A 21,187-nucleotide genomic window follows, 5' to 3' on the forward strand; every position below is an offset into this window, starting at 1 on the left:
ACTCAAAAAAAAAAAAAAAAAAGAAATCAGATAAAGGATTATTTACTAATATATAAGTCCAAGCTTACAAATACATACTACATTTAATGAAGACTCTGAGGACATGGCTAGTGCCTCCTCATCTTTCATTGAACTATTTGCTTACTTTGAAATGGATAGGACATTTACGATTTCTACAAAATATTATTCAAATCCATTGTGTATAATCCTTTTCACTTGTTTAAGATTAATGACAAAAGTAAAAATTATTTTGTATGTATTATAAAAATTGTTCCTCAATATTTAATGCAGTATTTAATATTGTACCTATTTTAAAGGTTTTCGTTTATCAGCTTTTTTAAGCTATGAATTTTACATTTTGGGGATATTTTGGTTTGTTTTAAGACATGAGTTTATATGAAACTGTTTATTCTGTTCTTTAGTTTCGTCTCATAGTATTTGTTGATCACTAATGCACCCTTTAGATGTCCAATATTTACCATTTTAAATTTTACTATGCAATTATTATTACATTCTAGTCAATTTATTATTTTAAGAATTACACGTAACTGGAAAAGCAGAATGATCACCAGTTCATAAGATGTGCAGACACTCTATGTGATCTCCCTATGTCCATTGCAACTGTCTTCTCAGTTTTTTGCTCTACTATGGATTCTCCTCTGCTACAGAAGCTGCAAAGCAAAAAGCTTATCTTTTCAGTCTAGCTTCAGGTGGCCTTCTGACTAAATTCTAGACAAACAGAACATGGTTGGCCAGTGCAGCCACTCTGGCTTCTACCTTTCTCCTGCTTAGCACATGTAAGAAATGTCTGAGCTGCAGTATCCAAAGTCTAGGAATGTAGTGTGATTCCTCAGAGAGAGTCCAGTACCTGCTGGCATCATTTAGTGCTGCACCAGCCTTAGGCTAACTTCTCATTGTACAGACAAATAAATACCTCTCCTAAAATGTTTGGTATGTTTTTAAGGACTTGCTGCCAAATGTAGTCTTAACTGATAATTAGATTAGCTTTTCAAGATGAGATTCAAAATCATTTGCACATTATTGCTAAAACAGGCCTGAGGCATTGGCCTGGCTAGGCCGGTGTAACCTTTTTATTTATCTCCTCCTGAAAACACTTAGGAACACAATTAAAACGATTTTATTAACATTTTAAATCCCAATCATGTCTAGCATAATTCTTGGTAGCTAGTAGGAAATTACAGTATATATGAAGGAATAAACATTTGAGTGAAACAGAATGCATAAGTTATTGGATACTACTTATAATACATTTTCTCGATATATGATTTCTAATTTTAATTTTTAACATTAAGGGTAATTTTGCTGCTATGATTTTTTACTCATATTAGATACTACAAATACATTTTTTTAGCAAAATTATTTTGTACATTTAAAAATTTTAAGAAAGTAACTTAATAGGCTAGTTAATGAAGCTACCAAAATATTAAGCTACTAAATTATAAGCTACTAAAATATTCCTACCTTAAGCCAGGCAGTGTATTGTATTGCACTGCTATTTTATGAGAAAAAAATTTGATCTGAAAATTTTCAATGCTTATTGATGTTTTGTGCTGAGATAACAAAATACAGGTCTTTATTGAATGATAGAGAATCTATTACTATCACAAAATCTACTAATTTCTAGTATTTCATTCAGATTTCAAGAGATCTGGCCATGGCATGAAAACTAAGGAAAAACTGTGAGGAATGATTAGGAGTGATTAAACCTAATCTCTTTGTTTGAGGGATTAAAAAGTTGTACAATGTATTCAGTCATTAGTTCTAGTAAAATCCTTTTGGTATAGATTTATATTAAAAATAGGTAACATTTGTGCATTACTTATATGTTTATATTTTTAGATAAATATTATTAATGAGCATTTTAAAATTCTGGAAGAGTAGTTTTTAAAAGTTCAAATAATGTAGTTACTCTTTTTATTTTATATGAGCATATTTTGTATTTAGAAAACCAAAAAACCCAAGACTCTGTTTCAACACAGACAAGAGAATATTGTTTTGGTTTTTTTTTTGAGTTGGAGTCTCACTCTGTCGCCCAGACTGGAGTTCAGTGGCCGCTCCCGGCCACCGCAGCCTCGACCTGCTGGGCTCCGGCGATCCTTCCGCCTCAGCCTTCCAAGGAGCTGGAATTACATGCATGCACTACACGCCCAGCTGATTTCTTGATTTATTGTAGAGATGAGGTCTCGCTGCCCAGGCGGGTCTCGAACCCACAGGCTCAGGCAACCCACTCACCTCAGCCTCCCAAAGGCGCGGGATTACAGGTTGAGCCACCGAGCCCGGCTGAGAATATTGGTTTTTAAATTGCCAACAACCTGCTTCATAGCAGCAAGTAAAAAACCCTTGAAGTGAATATTACTCTTGACAGTTTTATATTTATTAATTATTAGTGTTAATTTACTTTCTTTAGTTTATGTTATGTATTTTTAAGATTTTAGATTCATTTTGGTAGTAATCACTGGATCCTATATACCTCTTTTCAATCATAAAAAAATGCTTTTTTAGATTTTAAATATTAAGGTAAAGTGAATTTTCCAATTTTAATGTTAGTTGGCAGAAACACATTGAATGATTATCATGTAAAGTTAGAAAAATTAAGCCAAGGAGAACCTTAGCAAAGGGATTAGCTGAGTTAATCTAACTCAGAAGCCAGTTACTTAAAGTTATGTTTCATTTTTCCTTATCTGGTTAGTGTGGGTGAAACTGTACAACTATGTACGTAATATTATTGGGTCATAATATACAAAAAATAGTATATAGTATTTAAGGATCATAGTAGGGTAGATCTAGAAGGGATCTTCATTTTCTAGTCTGAATCATGCGTTTTACAAAGAAGGAACCCCTCTGGAAGGATATTTTGCCATTCATACATTTGTGTAAATCGGTTCGACCTGAGTGGTTCTTTATTCCATATAGTTGAAATAGATAATTGTGGTTTGAAGAAATTTTCAGGATCAAATAAATTTAAATAAGTGCTCCAAATGATAGATTGGGATAACATGACACACTGAATTATAATAATAGGATATGGAGTGGGTCTTTCTTTGTTACTTTGGAATTACATACTGAAACCTAATGTGGACAAAAAAGCATTAAGCTCATTAAACAAAAGTTCTGCCAATAGTTGAGACCTAATACTTCTCTCAGTGTTTCCTGAAAGGAGATTAAACTCTTGCTACCTTCAGTTGTTACACCAGTGGAATTTTCACTTTCCATAATAAAAGAGAACTGGGGAAAGGAAGGGGTAGGAGAGCAATTTGAATAATAAATCTTGAGACTAGTGAGGAATGCAGGGGCCTTCCACCCTTTCCACCACTTACAGAAGGAATATACTATTTCCCCCTCAGACTGCCCCCACCCCCCCACCCACACACTAAAAGTCAAATGAAGGGAATCTCCAACAGAGTTATTTGTGGCAATTAGAGGTGCTAACAGGAAGGGGATGATAGCATTATATTTCTTGGTTAGCCATCTACTTAAGCAGTAAAGTTTTTGCTCTATATCTCTGTGGCTATTTCAACATAGAAAAAGATTATCGAATAGAGATTGGGGGTAGTGGCTGGGTGGACAGAGAACAGCCTGTATTTCCATTTGTGGGATGGAATGTTTAAATGTGTTATTTATGATTGGCAAGGTTATACAGCAATAACAAGTAACCCAAATCTCAATGCTTAACATACAAAAGTGGTTTACTTCTTGTTCTAGTATAGTTCACTGTAAGGGGGACTCTCCTGGGCCATTACCTCCCATGTGGTTCAGCAGTACAAACTCCAACATCTTGCAGCTGCACTACCTAGTCCATGTGGGCAGAGGAAGAGACCAGAGAACAGGGTATGGGCTTTTTACTACCACAGCCCAGAAATTATACTTTCTCTCAGATCTAACTGGACAGGATCAGCCACTCGGCCCCTCCCAACTGGATGGAGATGAGGAGTAAATTCTTGGGTATCACTGCACTTTAGTACTATTTATGGCAGTGTGAATTTCCTCATTGCTAGGTCTAATTGACATCATTGAAGAAGGATATGCGTGAGGTATTGTAGTTGAATGCACTGGAGAAAGATAACATTCTCATATTTATTTCCCATCGTGCTGAGGCAGCTCACTAATCTGCACACATAAGTGAATGGAATGTTTTGATAGTGCAGGTTATAGTAAAAACAAACTGAGCTCAGGTTTACACTCCCTCAGTTGTTTTTCTCTTACTTGAACTCTCTAAGTTCCACTTCCTTATTTGTATAAATGGTATTGTAACAGACCCTTCTTCATACAGTTGTTTGTGAGTATTAAATGAGATAGTGCAGTAAATCATTATGTCTATATGTAGCAGATGGTAAATATTAAATAAATATAATTTATTTAATATTTAATAAATATAATGTAATTTTTTTGGCATTTGAGGGCTTAGTGTGCATACACTTAGGAGATAAATTAGGGATAAAGAAAGGAATGAGAAAAAAATAAGTTCAACAACATTTTTAAAAATTCAACAATTGTTCTAGGAAGAGAAAACTTCTTTTCATACATGTGACCTCAACATTCCCAGTGAGCAAAAGTATTTTAAAATAATAGTTTTTCATTATTGAGCACTTGCTGTGTGCTAGACATTGTGTTAAGCACTGAACACATATTATTTTATATAATTTTATGTTTCTATTTCCACTAATCCATCAGTAAGCTGAAGTCACAACTAATAATCACAGAGTCACGTTTGAAACCAAGTTTGAGCTGGGCTCCGTGGCTCAGCCTGTAATCCCGCACCTTTGGGAGGCTGAGGTGAGTGGACTGCCTGAGCCCGCGGGTTCGAGACCCGCCTGGGCAGGTGAGACCTCATCTCTACAATAAATTAAAAAATTAGCCGGGTTTGGTAGCGTGCGCCTGTAGTTCCAGCTACTTGGAAGGCTGAGGCGGAAGGATCGCTGGAGTCCAGCAGGTCGAGGCTGCGGTGGCTGGGAGCGGCCACTGCACTCCAGTCTGGGCGACAGTGAGACTCCAACTCAAAAATAAAAAATAAAAAAATAAAAATAAATAAAACCAAGTTTGTCTGACTCTAGAGCTTGTGGCTTATGCACTTAAATATTCTGTTACACTATTGTATTGTATAAAAGTTATTTCGGAAAAGTAAACTCTTTAAGGGAATTTAATTAATTTTAAAAACACTGTCATTGATAAAAGATGTTCTGTGTCATCAACAAGACAAATCTGAGCTCTGTTTTCAGAATGGATTTATACTTAACCATACTATACTTTCTTAACCAGATTGTACAGTTTAATACTTCCCATACCATTTCTTTTCATAGCACACATAGAAAATGTTATTGGACATAGTATACTGGAGTAAACTGATGGGATTTGGCAATGTTAATATGAGACTTGGTAACAATTTTTAAATTATATTTTAAATTGTTACATAATTATAAGAAAAATAAAATGCAAAGTCTTGTAAATTTGTATTAATATTCTGAACTATGTTTTAAATTTTTAATGAGAAATTTGAGCTTGCTTTTGTGACTGTAACTTTTCAATATCAGTTTTTATATTTCAAAAGTTTTTTATTGTGGGTACCTCACAATGTGCATATTCAGTTATATAATCAAGTGCTAGCTAGTCATAACTTCTTTCAGTTTTTTCTGTATGGTCCACTGGAGAACTTAATTTTTTATTTTCAGTTTTTGTTTTATTTTATTTTTAGATTCAAGGGTATGTGTGCAGGTTTGTTATATAGGTATTTTGCACGATGGTGAGGTTCAGGCTTCTATTGAACACGTCACCCTTGTAGTCGGCATGGTACTCAGTGGGTAGTTTTTCAACACTTATCTCCATTCTTCCCCCCTTTAGGAGTGCCTAATGTCAACCTGATACCCTCTTTCCTTGCTTACTGTCATTAAACTAGCTGCTGGATCTTTGGACATCTTTCTTTAAAGCTCTGACATGTTCTGATTTCATAAATACACTTCGATTCTGTCACAACATGCAACTCAAAAGAGTGTGTAGGATAGGGGGTAGAATGACATGTTCAAAGAATTACAGAGATTTTTAGGTATCATTAAATTAAAAACAAAGGAGTTTGTTTTTCTACATTTAGTTCTTTTGGAAAGTAAAATTAATTCTATAGTTATAATGACAGAGAAAGAATTCTTCCTTTCTCAAACAGTGACCGAGCACCTGCTAAATGGAAGGCTCTATATTAGGTATTCTTTGCACTAATGAATTGAAGTCTCCAGATGAAGAGTGTTAGCTGTTTGGCTAACACTCTTCATCTGGAGACTTTGCACTTTGCACATTTTTTCTAGGCTCATGTTTAACTGAGCATTGGGATATAAGTAGTAGTGTGCTGGTAAATATTTGACAACCAGCTCTCTAAAGAAAGAAGATCCGACAGGCAGCTTTTGTCTGTTTTTGCAGTGTCAATATTCCATGGCTGATTTTAAGTTACCAGTCTGATATCACTGAACACAGAATTGGGAGGAGGTGCTCACAGTAGACTCTTGGTTCCAGAAACCACAGGATAAGGAGTTAGGACATGTGCTACACTGCTGTTTCTTTCATTTGAAATCACTCTCCCGTGGGCTTTTACTCCCTCAGATAACCTGCACGTAGTTTTTGTTTCTAGGCCCTTTTCACCTATGGTAGGCTTTTATTTACTTGTTTATCTTCTACAGAAATGGCAACCAAGTTCCTGATGAGCCTAGATGTCTTAGAATTCTCACACAAGTCAAGTCTGTCTCTGGCCTTAGTTGGCATTGTGTTTATATGTAACATAGAGCTCATATCCACAATGTTTGGATAAAAAGTTTGTTTTTCTTATGTAAAAGTAAGTCTGGAGGTAGACAGCTTAAGTATGACACCATTGTCAAGGAAGTCAGCAGAGGTCTATGCTCCTTTTGCTTAATGCCCTGCTACCCACAGGCTATTGCATTATAAAGTAACAGAACTACACTACATTCAAGAATATGGAAGGACAAAGTATGAAAGGTGTATGCCAGTCAGGTCTATCGTTTCATGAGGAATAAGCAGGCTTTGTAGAAGAAACTATACCTAATAAACTTCTATCTGAATCTTATTGGCCTGAAGCTTAGCTACAAGAGAGCCTGGAAAATAAATTTGTTAGGCTAGGCACACTGCTGCCCTGAATAAATTAGGATTCTATTTGTAAGAAAGTAGAGAGATTAGATGTTTAGTAGGCAACAACTGTGTTTGCCACACTCTCTTCTGCCCTTGGTCCTAGTTGTACCTCTGTTCATTCTTACTGCTAGATCATCAACTTTCAGTTGAAGCAGTGTTATCTTGAGCCCTAAATCATGAAGTCCTGTGTGCACCAGAGCTGCTTTAATTGAACCCAATTCTAGACTTAAATGTTTTAGGGTTTTGGTAGGTAGAATATCTTACTGCCTTACTCCTATGTTTCCTATGGATGGAGCAGCACTAATATAATTTTCCTGGCCTCTTTCTACTCCCTCTTTTATGCTACCCTTTGGGCTAAGGAAATGAGCATGAGTAGCAATTTTTTTGTCTTTCTGCTTTCTCTTGGAAACAAGCTGCTCACTGAGAGCATACATTCTCTCCTGTCCCTGCCATAGGTTTTACAGGGACAGGTTGTAAAAGTCTCAGACCAGAGTTGCCTGGGCCCAAATGGGTGTGTCTGTATGAGTCTGAGGCTTCAGCCAACTTTTTACATAGATATAGACCAATACTACAATTTCAGTTCTATCAGTGGTAGACGTAATATGTCATATGTCACCTACTTCTTTTTTTTTTTTTAATTTCTGAATTAGTCTAGCAGTTGGGTAGGGTATAGTTTTTTGTTTTTTGTTTTTGAGTTGGAGTCTCACTCTGTTGCCCAGACTGGAGTGCAGTGGCTGCTCCCGGCCACCGCAACCTCGACCTGCTGGGCTCCGGTGATCCTTCTGCTTCAGCCTCCCGAGTAGCCGGAACTATAGGCATGCGCTACCACGCCCGGCTGATTTTTTGATTTATTGTAGAGATGAGGTCTCGCTGCCCAGGCGGGTCTCGAACTCGCGGGCTCAGGCAATCCACTCACCTAAGCCTCCCAAAGGCACGGGATTACAGGCTGAGCCACCGAGCCCAGCATGGGTAGGGTATCGTTTAACATGAATTACTTTAAAAAATAGCAGCTTGTTGCTGTTGCTTCAAACATGTTGGATATGATATGTTATCTCTTTCTAGCCTTAAATAGAACAAGCTTAATGCCACAATTATCATATGAAATTTAATATTAAATATGCAGTCTTTTTATTTTTAATGTTGGAAAAGATTTTGATCTCACTAAATGACTGTTCTTACTGTAAAACTGGAAATACTTTAAAGAAATCATACAACTACAGCGTATATAAGGGTCTCAGAGTACTTATTTTTCCCAAAGGAAAAAAATTAATTTTTATAGAAACAGAGTTCTTAAACATTATGACTGCTGATGAGAAAGTAACATATAGACTTTAGGGTCAGGTTATACAGGATTAATTTCAGAGGGGGACCCAAAATTCAAATATTAGGGGTTTTTAAGCTACTTATGCAAACCAGAGATCCTGCAAGCCTTCAAGGAATTTTGAGGAGTTTGAATAATATAAATAATTTATTATTGAGCTTTTATGGACTAAATTGTGTGCAACAAAATGCTTATGTTGAAGTAAGTCCCAACTCCCCACATGACTGTGTTTGGATATACGGCCTAGAGGAGTTAATAAGGTTAAATGAGGTCACCTATGGTAGGCTTTTATTTACTTATACTTATGAAAACTGTTATACTTATGAAAAGATTCTGTCAGCCAAGAAGAATTTAGCTGCAAGTAATAGAAAACTCAACTGAGGTTGACATAAAAAATAAAGAGAATTTATTTGTTCACCTGATTGAAATTTCAGAGGTACAACGTTGATCAGGTGAGGATTGATCCTGAATGTCCTGTAATGAGATGGAAGACCCAATTTCTTTTTTATATTTTTAGTTGTCACTAACTAGATATTGACCCCATTTGGGAAAGGCTCCCCCTATCTCACAGCCATAAATTGTTTTCCAGTGTTTCTGAGAGTTAGATAAATCTTCAATCCTGAAACAGGAATCATGTGTCTTAGTTTTGTCAGACCAGTGTTCTTAAGAGCTGCTATGATTGGACCAGCTTAGGTCATTGTGCTAGCCATTCTGAATAGGGGTGGTATATTCAGATTAGCTCTGCTAATCATGGCTCACCCCTGGAACAGGTGAGGCCAGTTCAATCCAAACCACAAAGCTTAGAGCGGAGATGTTCCTTCCATTCCAAGAGGGAGGATTAATATATGACAGAGAGCAAGCAACAGATGTTCATTACAGTTGCTTCTAGAGTACGTTTCCTATTCTCTTCATTCAGAAGACTTTAAGTAACACACACATTCACCTATTTTTAGCTTGTAATCTAACACATTTTTAGAGAATATAGATTAAAGTTTAAATAACTAATTTCACAATGGGATATTATTTTCTATCAGTTAGTTTAAAAATTGCTAGAGAAACTGCTATACAAGTAGTAAAAACACATAATTTATCTGAGTATTTATGTTAAAAAAGTTCATATTTAAAAGAAAATTCTAATTCCATTGTCTAATCTGGTAACTCATCATCCTACCTGGTCTCAGACATGCCTCTTAGTTAATACTCCTCTTTTAATGTGGTATGTAAAAAAGAACATCATACTTTAAATTTGACCAAATTGCACAGCCACTTGTTGAAATTTAACAGCCTTCCTTCACAAAGCTCAACACCACCAGTGTCTTCTGTTACATTCTGCCTATTTTTTTTTTTTTTTTACTTGGGGCCCAGCTCCAGCAAGCCTTACACTTTTTTTGCTGGCTCTCCTACATCACAGGCAAAGGAAATTTTTAGTGGAATGTGGGCGAAGAAACTGGAAAAAGATAAGAGAACTTTACTGAGGAAAGAGTTACTTCAAGGAAAGAACACAATTGTTAAAAAGAGATATTATATGGAAGTTTTGCTCTCTGGGGTACAATACTTCTTCTCCTACTCAGAAAATCTTCTTTGAAATTTTCATTATGTTTCAGTGCTTTTGTAGTGTGGATATGTGGATTTAGGGCAGACTTTCTGAGACTGGAAATGGAGTGAAAACACTGACATTCCAGGATATACACTTGACCCTTGAACAACACGAGCTTTAAGAGAACTTGCACACTACACTGTTGAAAATCCACCTTTGACTTCTCAAAAACTTATTCACTAGCAGCCTACTGTTGACTGGAAGTCATACCAACAACATAAACTGTTGATTAACACATATTTTTTATATTATATGTATTGTATTCTATATTCTTACAATAAAGTAAGCGAGAGAAGAAAAATGTTACTAAGAAAAGCTTACAGAAGAGAAAATGTGTTTACTATTCATTTAGTGGAAACGGATCATCATAAAGGTCTTCAACTTTTCCATTGAGTAAACTGAGGAGGGGAAGGGGTTGGTCTTGCCGTCTCAAGGTTGGAACAGGTGGAGGAGATGGAAGGGGAGATAGGAGAGGCAAGTACTCTTGGTATAAATTTACAGAAATACATTGTATCTTTTTTTCTGACATTTTTGCTTTTCTACTTCTCTAAAAATGTTCTATTGGGTGCCAATCCTTCTTCCACCGTTTGGCTTGAATTTCAGTGCCCACCCCATTCCATAGAAGTGTCCATGTTGTAAAGGGTGTAAAAAACAATCTTGAGTAATTGGAACCTTTCTGTCAGATTGTCTAATGTCAATTTGTTTTCTGGCACCGCTTCTTCTATGTTTTCTTTCTCATCACACTTCTCTGACTGGCTCTAATGTACAGTGCTTACACAGTGTGAAAGCACTGGTTCGGAAGCACCCATTTCTATCAAATTGTCTTCAGTTGCTTCCTCTAGTGTGGTGTCTATTAGCCCTTGAATTTCTCCAAAATCATTATCCAGAAACCTTTCACCACCACCACCCTCCTTTTTTTTTTTTTTTTTTTTCCCATATCCACAATCTCTCTCGTGATATCCTTTGTTGGCCCTGTTGTAAATTCTGTGAAGTTATGCATAACATCTGGACACAGTTTTCTCCACCAGGAATTTCTTATTTTTGAGCTTGATGACTTTCATAGCTTTTTCTAAAGGAAGTTAATTTAGTTGTGTTCTTATGCAGATTAGTGGCAGGCTAATTGACAGAGCCATAGCTCTGTTTTTCAAAGATTCTTTCTGTACTGCAGTTGAAAATGGTTTTCCTTTAACCTCTACCTTCCCTTATCTCAAGCAATGCAGTTTTCTCCACATCTATTGAAAAATCTCCTAAATTCTCAAATCATTCATGAAAAATAGCAAAATAGCACAAAATGATTCAGTAGCTTGGAGAATAAAGAGGTTGATATTCTTGAGACAATGCATTGATGATACATCTTTTGCTAGTTTACTTGAGAGTATTATTTGGGGATAATTTGTAAGTTTACACTTACAGGTAAAATACAACTTAGGGGAAAAAAGTAGTGTGAGTTTTGGCTAATGCTTCTAAGTTTATATCGGTAGCCTGTGTAACTAGGTGAATAAAATTTGCCTCTTAAAAAAAAACACAAATCTTTTTGTAGACATGGAGTCTTGCTATACTTTCTAGGCTGGTTTCAAACTCTTGACTTCAAGTAATCCTGCTGCTTTTGCTTCCCAAAATGCTGGGATTACAGGTGTGAACCACAGTACCCAGCCAAAATGTACTTTTAACATAAGTGCCAAAAAATGCTTTGCTTATACTATATCTTTGTTTACTTATTTAGTAAATATTTATTGAGATCTTCTGTGTGCCAGGCATTGGGATAAAGCGACCAAATGGTGAAAAATTTAGATTGTAGTATGTGGAAACAGATTATAGACATGACAAAAAAAAAATTCATAATTAGAAAGTGATAAGTTTTATGAAAAAGATAGAGTAAAGCAGGTTAAAGGAATTAGGAGTAAAGGTGAGTGTGAGAGGAGATTAAACTATGAAATAGGATGGTCGGGGTAGGCCTCACTGAGAAAGTGAGATTTAAGGGAAGACTTGAAAAAGATCTCCACTGACTGGAATACTAGATGATGCTGCTACTGTTTGGTGGAACACCACTCCAGGCAGAGCTGTTAAAACAGTGGTGGTCCTAAGGTGAGAACATGCAGGGAAGTCAGCTTGGCTGGATCTGAGCAAACAAGGGACAAGCAATAGGAGAGGACACCAGAGAGTAAAGGGCACCAGATCCCATAGACCTTGCAAGGAATTTGGTCTTCATTGTAAGCAAAATGAGGAGTTGCTGCAGGATTTCTGGCATATTAATTATACAATGTGACTGTGTTGAGACTGGGCTGTAGGGAAGAAGGGTAGAAACTGGGAGACAGGTTAGGAAGATTTTGTGATAATTCTCCTGAGAAATGATGTTGACTTCACCAAGTTTGTGCCAGCGGAGGTAGCGAGGACTGTTTGGATTTATTTTGACGGTAGATCCAATAGGATTTCCTCATGAATGGAGAAGAAACTGGAAAGGAAAAATTGCTGTTAACTGAGAGAATCCTGCTTCTATTTTAATTCACTTCTCTGTATTTTTCATACTTTAAAGCACTACATGATTCTTTTTTACCCAGAAGGAAATACATACTTAAGATGAAAATTAATTATGCACATGTTTGACTTGCAGATAAGAAGCACCAATTTTTCCTTGGCATATACTTCTAGATGTATTTGTTTCTTTTGATAGGAAATGATTTCTCTGAATAACCTTGGTTTTAGACCCTAACCAAAAATCTGTAAGTTGGCTCTTTGGAGCAAATAGAAAAAGGAAAATATGCAGTAGGTGCATTAAACTCATAATTGGAAGTCAATAAAGGAACTGCAATAGCAAAAGAATATAAAAGTCACAAGCGCTTTCACTGATGAATGTGGAAGATAGTTATTGGCTAAACATACTTTTTTCCCTCTTTCATATCTTCTATCTCACTCATACGTCTTGGTATTGTTCTCAGTGGAGTTTTCTTTTTTGAGGATTGTTTCTAAGGCTACACAGACTTAGGTGGATTACCTTAAAGAGGGAAATAAAATTACTGCAGCTTTAAATTATCTCCTGGTATTGAATAGTTCTCAGTCTTTGTGTCTATTTTTGACATGTTGGCTTTGGGAAAGATGATGGGAAGATGGAAGGGACACAAAGGATTACTTTAGGGGAGCATCAATTGCATACCATTTTCTAGAGATTTGAATATTTAAAGCATTCATCTTTCAAATATAAGTTGAAAATATTGTCATGAATAAAATAAATATTAATTTAAACTGGCATTTGATTTATAGAATCATTTTGTTATTTTGTACTTCTTCAGTAAGTGGACATTAAAATTACAGTTATTCTTATGAAAACTTTTTAGACCCCAATTTGGGTCCTCATACATTTGAATTTATGGGAAGTACTTATAAAAGGAATAAACAAGACAAAATATATTAAAATAAAGAGTTAAAAATGTGCATACTGGTCTTAAAAGGAGAATAAACATTCTGAAGAGAAAAAGAGGGAAATTGGAGCCCTAGGAAGATCAGCAGAGAGTGAAGGAAAAACAGTAGTTGTATTAGAGGTGATACAAATCAAAGTCTGGGTGGATGAACTAGAGTGAGGTGAATGACAAAGAAGGGCATTGGCAGCAGAGTGTGCATTACAGCTGGAAGAACATCCCCAAGAGAATTCACTGAGGTGGTGAAAGTGAATGGAAGCAAAAGCAGAGGAAGGATTGCTGTTACAGCATCAACTATAATGTTTCTAAAATTTTCTGGACTTATCAGCTTTCAAGAATCAAAATTAGCTGTGGGAACAAATTGATTTTTTTTCAGTTTGATATGTATCATGGAGTTTAGTTTAATTTTATTATTGGTTTTACATTCCTGTGAAAAAGAATTGTTTAGATTCTTATTGTCTTTCTCTTTGAAGAACTGACAATTCTTTGTTTGGGATCTTAGAGGTAAAAAATCATTTTCTCTGTCTCTATGTCCCTCACAGTCTTTTCAAGACCTACTTTAATTCTAAAAGAAAATTCTATGAGTGAATACTGCACAAATTGTTGAATGGTGGTGTCTCATATTCTAGACCCTCATTTAAAATCAATATTTGTGACACCAAAAAAACTGCACAGCATTTTTGCATCTCTCCTTGCTGTTCAAACACTAACCTTTTCTCACTTTTATATATGTGTATCTGGAATCACTTAAATATAATTCTCAGAGTTGTAATATTAATATCTAGGTAATTGACTTAAAAGGAGGGAATCCGTGGTGTTATTCTCGTTTCCATTTTTCAATGGCAAAATGGTGGTATTGAGATGTTAATTGATACATTAAAATGAGCAAAGCTTGATTTAAACTTAGTGTCTAATCAACTTAGTTCATGGAGCACATTATTTTTTAATTAAATTTCTATAGAAATTACTGCTTCCTGCAACTTTGGAGAAGCATTGATTTTTTTTTTAATTAAGAAACTTGTTATTGAATAATTAAAAATAAGTTACAAAATAGACCTCTTAAACTATCACTATACATTTCATGATGAAAGCTGAGTAGCACAATTATCAATAGCAAACACAATGAATTCTGTTATTTTAGAAATATTGTATTTTGTATAGGAGAAGGTGATTTATACATTTCTAAATCTGTCAGTTTTAAGTAGAGTGCCCAGAAATGCCTTGGATGTAGGTTGCATTTGGTGTTCAGTATTGGGAGGCACTAATCAGCTAAGTACCATAATCCTCCTTACAGGGTACATTCTTACTTGACCTGGAGCTATATACAGCCACATAGTAACAGCATTAAAGAATAACCTTTTTCTTAACAAGTCCATCACTGGAGGATTTTATGACTCCATTTTTGAATGACTGTTGTTTTATATGTAACTTTTTAGTAATTGAGTTTGAAATAAAATGACTGTAAACAAGTAAAGACTTTCAAATCATCTGATTAAGGATGGCTCCTATGATTTTGCCAGGGCTAGAAGGATTAAATGAAAGCACTGCCTAGCACAGTGTTGATGTATTTTTGTCAACATGATGCTTCGTGCTCGACAGATGTGCTTTGGTTGAACAACAGGTAAAACAAGAAAAATATATTAAATATTAATTGTTTTATGTAAAAAATTGATATATTTTATGGTTTTGGATAAATATAAATTATTTGACTTGTTAAAAGCTTTTTGTAGGAATTATAGGTAATGGAACCTGTATTTCATGTTTTACAGGATTGTATACTTCTGTTAAATCCTTGATTTAACATGTTTTAACAGCTTCAAATTTTAGAATTTGATTGTAATGTTATATTAAAACTATATGGTTAGTATTGTGAGATTGTGTTAATGAAGTGTTATGTTAGTTTATTTAGCACTATCCATGCTTTATAAAGCTTTTAAAAAGATGCATTTTCAGATGAATGATTTTTAAAATATCGTTTATATCCTTTCATTTATAAATTGACAATTTAAAAATGATTTCTACTAATAAACATTATGAGGAAGAAATGTTCATATATGTGGTGCTTAATTGTGGTAATATAAAATTTGAATTTAAAGAAATTAATAATCTTCAAATTCTTCATTCCTGCAGTTATTATGAGTCTTAAAAATGGTATATGTCTTCAATTAAGTGTTAGAAATATGTTAATATTACAACTAACGTTTCCATATTATCTTTTGTTGTCTTTTTAAATGTTTTCAAATGTTTACCGGGCATTTTCAGAGACTTTATGATTATTTTTTAGTATATATGGTCAGTATTCTAGGTGGTATAGTAACACAAACCTCATAAGATGGTGAAGGCTATAAATATTAAAATGGAAGTTATGGCAAAAACATAATGAATTAATATGCAGTATGTAAACTGAGACTGTCTTTGGGAAATTTTGAAGTGATTTTAGTTGGCAAGGAAGTTTCTTATTTGGAGTTTTCAGTAAGATTTTTGGACATGAAATTTAAAAAAGTCTAATTAATAGGATTTCTTGCTCACATATGCATAGTCAGAATAACATTTGCAATGGAGCATAAGATGTGTTATATAAGCTAAAATATTTAGAAATAGATTTAATAGTTAATTCATATGACTAACAATTATAAGCAATGAGTAGAAATGATATTCGTTAAGGTAGATTTAGGTTGTCTAAAATGTGATTTTCTATAAACTGGTTCCAGTTAAAAGCAATATAATATGATGAAAGATAAAATAATTGTAACGACCTAGGTTTTAGGAAGGAGAAATAAGATGAGTAGATATTAGATAAATGTAAAGTGATGATAGAGATAGATGATAGATAGATATTTTTATAACAGAAACAAGGATTAATAAAATGCATAGGAGTAAAACTTAAGGCACTATATAATGCCACAAATACATTTTATTCTAAAGAAAGACACGATTTGGATTCTGCTTCTTAATTTCTCAGTCTTTGAAAGATTAAAGTGAAATATAAAATCCTAGATGAATTTTTTCCATTCCTTTGATTTATAACATTTGGGTTAAGTACTGTTAAATGCTTCATTCTTTACAGAAGTGTACAAATTATCATTATATTCTTTTACCTATTAAATGTTTTCTACCTGATAATATTAAATGCTGTTTTGTTTATAAAGGCCAGTAGCAAAAATATAGACTAGAGATATAGTACTTGAATTATCATGGATTTTCTTTAGTTCCTGAAAATAATATAGGATCTATGAAATATAGAAGTTTTAAAATTTAAAGGATAGTATATACAAAATAATTTATGATGTAGTTGCTAAAAATTGTTTTGACAGAATTTTTTAGTATTTTGGAGAAATTGATTACAGATTCTTTATTGTTCAGTAAGAGTATTCTTAGAATGAAATCTTGCCTTGCTTCTAGCATAGCTTTAATATATTATAAGGTACTGTATCTTAAAGTGTATTTTTAAAAACCTAAGTCCACGTAAAGTAACAATGACAATAGTCATCCCAATTTCTGATTATAACCACTGTTCTATTTTTACTTAAATCCAGTACAAATCAGCATCTAAAGTATGATTCACACGCTTCAGGCAAATTTCATAATCTCTAGAACAAAGTGATTGCTGGATTTAATAGAATTCAGTTTTCCTAAGGTATGATTTTTAAAAACCACTCTTATGGCTTGCTAGGGACTAATTATTAATAGTCTTTATTTTTTGGAAGTAAATTCTGTAATAGGAAGTAAATATTCTTATTTTTAGAATTGAATAGAATTCTTTGTTATAAAGACTCACCATATTCACTTTAATTATTCTTTACTTACTTTGAGAAATTTATGTTAATACCTCAAGATAGAAATGAAGTGTTCTTTCCCCCCCACTTCTATCCTATAATACCTAGTTTGATGTTAAATATATTACTAGAAATCCTTAATGCTTTAAGCTTTCATTTAGGCATATTAGCTTGGTAAAGTTGTGATATAAATATTATAAGATCATAGTCTCTAAGAAATGAAAGAGGGTTTTAGCATCATTCAGCTTGGGAACGAGGATAATGTCTTATTTATTTCTGTATTATAGTATATAGTATTCTTATCCAAATATTTGTTAAAATGATATATGAGTTAATGTGTATAATCTATGCCTCTCATTTTATTTTATTTTATTTTAAACTTCTTTTTTAAATTTTGAAGATGTGTGGTATGATTCAGGGGTATACAAATGTTCATTATGCAGGTACCCTTATTGATGGGGGGTACCCCCCTTCCCCTGGCAGTTTCCTATTACTGCCGATCCCTTTCTTTATAGTATTATGATAATTGTTCAAGGTCCGCTTATGAGTGAGAGCATGTGGTACTCAGTTCTTTGTTTCTGTGATAGATCACTCAGTATTATAGACTCTAAGTCCATCCAAGTTGCTGTGAAGTTCATAATTTTGTCCTTTATGGCTGCGTAATATTCCATTGTGTATATGTACCACATTTTTTTATGCAGTCCTCTTTTGATGGGCAGCACAGTTGGTTCCATGTTTTTGCTATTGTGCATAATGCTGCAATAAACATGAGTGTGCAGGTATCTTTTTCATAGAGCGATTTGCATTCCTCCACGTCTATTCTGAGTAGGGGGCGGTTGCAGGGTTGTATGGAAGATTGATTTTTAGATCTTTTAGGAATTGCCAGGTTTTCCACAGAGGTTGTACTAGTTACACTCCCACCAACAGTGAAGGTTGCCTTTTCCCCACGTTCTCTTCAGCATCTGCTGTTTTTTGAGTTATTGATCATGGCCATCCTGACTGGAGTTAGGTGGTATCTCGGTGTGGTTTTAATTTGCATTTCTTTGATGAGTGAGGCTGAGCATTTTTTCATGTATTTATTGCCCACTCATATGTCTTCTTTTGAAAAGTATGTATACGTATCTTTTGCCCACTTTTTTTTTTTTTTGAGTTGGAGTCTCACTCCGTTGCCCAGACTGGAGTGCAGTGGCCGCTCCTGGCCACCGCAGCCTTGCCTGCTGGGCTCTGTCGATCCTTCTGCCTCAGCCTTCCGAGTAGCTGGAATTACAGGCATGTGCTACCATGCCCGGCTGATTTTTTTTTATTTTTATTTTTTATTGTAGAGATGAGGTCTCGCTGCCCAGGTGGGTCTCGAACCTGCGGGCCCAGGCAATCCACTCACCTCAGCCTCCCAAAGGCACGGGATTACAGGCTGAGCCACCGAACCCGGCTTACCCACTTTGTAATGGGACTTTTTTTGGTTTTGTTTTGCTTTTTATTTTTGACACATCTGAGTTTCTTGTAGATCCTAGATGGTAGGCCTTTGCCACATATATAGTTGGCAAATATTTTTTCCCAGTCTGTGGGCTGTCTCCCTGCTCTCTTGATGGTCTCTTTGGTGTTGCAGAAGCTTGTCAGTTTGATGAGGTCCCACTTGTCTATTTTGTTTCTTATGTCATGAGCACTTGGAGTTTTGATCAGAAATTGTTGCCAGTTCCAATTTCCATAAGGATGTCTCCTGTATTTCTAAGGTTCTCATAGTTTGAGGTTTTAGGTTTAGGTCTTTGATCCATTTAGAGTTGATTTTTATATATGCTGTTGGATATGGATCCTTTTTTAATCTTACACATGTGGTCAACCAGTTTTCCTAGCACCATTTACTGAATAGGTTCTCCTCTCCCCAGTGTTTGTTGGTGGAGGCTCTGTCAAAGATGAGTTGGTTGAGAAATTGAGGTTTTGCTTTCATAATCTCGATCCTGATTCATTGGTCTATATGCCTGTTCTTGTACCAATACCAGGCTGTTTTGATTATTGTAGTTTTATAATAACGTTTAAAGTCTGGGAGTGTCATACCTCCCGCTTTGATTTTTTTTTTCCCCCTAAGAATTGTTTTGCCCATTCATAGTCATTTATGTTTTCATATAAATTCCTGTATTGTCATTTCTAGGTCTGAGAAGAATACTGTTGGTAATTTAATGGGTATTGGGTTAAATCTATAGATTGCTTTGGATAGGATGGACATCTTAACAATGTTGATTCTTCTAATCCATGAGCATGAAAGATTTTTCCATTTGTTTGTGTCATCTTTGATTTCTTTGAGAAGAGTTTTATAGTTTTCATTGTAAAGGTCTTTGACTTCTCTGGTTCAGAAGATGCCAAGATATTCTATTTTTTTGTGTGTATGCCCCCTTTTTTAAAGCACAGACTTCCAAAGATTAAATGGTTTTATAGGTGTAAATAACTGGTTAATATCAAAAATAGGACTAAGAAATGCAGATCCCTTAACTCTAGTGTTCTTTTCACGATACACTACTATATGCTGGAGTAGTTTTTTCTTTAGTCATATGTATAAAAATAATGACAAAAGTAAAATGAATGATGCATAGTAAGCATATACACACACATAGGATATTGTATATGTTAATAATATAATATTTTTGGATGCCCTGTTTTGATTGTAAGTTTTAAACTGTAAGAGTCTATGACTTTATATAACTGTAATCTAAAAGATTTGTAATTAAATCCTAAATGTTTTATATATAAATATAAATGTACAACACATACACACACACACATACACACACATCTGTTTGCTTAACTGTAAAACATTTAGGGAATAGGCTATTTCCCTCATTTACTGCAATGCAGTGCTTTCCCCTTAATAGTTCCAGGTTAGCATCTACCCTGGTTTTATATTTGTGTGAGATCTTATTTTTTTAATTTTAATTTTAAAAAATTTTTTAATTTTGAAGGTGTGTGGTACAGTTCAGGGTTAGGTATATAAATGATTATTATGCAGGTAACCTTGTGTGAGATTTTAAAAGTGGAAGGTACACAGAAGCCATTATTTTTAAGCAGTAGTGGTTAACAGGCAGATGTGAAAGTCTTAGTGGCTCCTGGGCAAGTTCCTGTTAATTGACCACCGTGATGCTGTAGGCTGCCAAGATAATTAATGACAAATTCCCAGGGACTCTTGAGATTTACAGCAGCTTCCCAATGTCCATTTTGAGAACCCTTGTCTCTGGTTCTTTAGGCTAAGACTAGTGGCATTAACTTTCTGCCTTTATTCCTCTAGTCCATTCAACAGTTATGTAGTTTCTGATTCCTGTGTTAAAACCTTTCCTACCTGGAAAACCGAGAGTGACTTCTGTTTTCATTAGTGAACTTCGATTGATATATTGGCAGGCTATATTCCAGTTGTAAGGGAAAACAGATTTGGTGACACCAGAAAACTTTAGAGAAGAGTGATGATTTTGCTGATTTGGGTCATTCCACTCAACTTTTTCTCTACTCTTGCTTTTTTTGGGGGAAAAAAAGCCTAAGAAATTCACAACTGAGCTCTTGGTTCTTGATCACTTTTAACTTCAACCTACTGCTACTCATTCTTCTGTTCACGTTCTGGCAAAATCCCCATAGCAGTTAGTCTAAACTCTTTCTGTTATTGTCAGGATTCTAGTCCCGTTACTTTACATAAGTAGTGGTTGACATTACCTGAGTTCATTCTAGGGACTAGGACAGTGTGACTATTTTGTTAACAGAGTATTATGTGTGATTGCAAGGTCCACTTAGTTTACCAGTTTTAGAAGGGTAGATTGAGAACTTAATACGAGCAGTCAGATGTGAAGACTGAGTAGACAAGTTATCACCAAGCTGACCTTAATCTTTATGAAGATGGAATAAAAATAGCAATCCTTTCTGATTTCTAGAACTTTTGTAATGAATAAATCCTTGTTGTTGG

General features: G+C 34.8%; 1 protein-coding gene across 1 annotated transcript in view; it reads left to right on the forward strand.

Annotated features, from left to right (window-relative positions):
- Nucleotides 1–21,187, forward strand: part of LOC103257309 (regulating synaptic membrane exocytosis protein 2) — a gene marked incomplete at its 3' end in the record, with an annotated part of 156,620 nt that overhangs the window by 72,842 nt on the left and 62,591 nt on the right. The gene's annotated exons all lie outside the window — the stretch shown is intronic.

Source organism: Carlito syrichta, unplaced genomic scaffold (assembly GCF_000164805.1).
Source record: "Carlito syrichta isolate Samal-C Ts95f unplaced genomic scaffold, Tarsius_syrichta-2.0.1 Scaffold301637, whole genome shotgun sequence".
Taxonomy (NCBI): domain Eukaryota; kingdom Metazoa; phylum Chordata; class Mammalia; order Primates; family Tarsiidae; genus Carlito; species Carlito syrichta.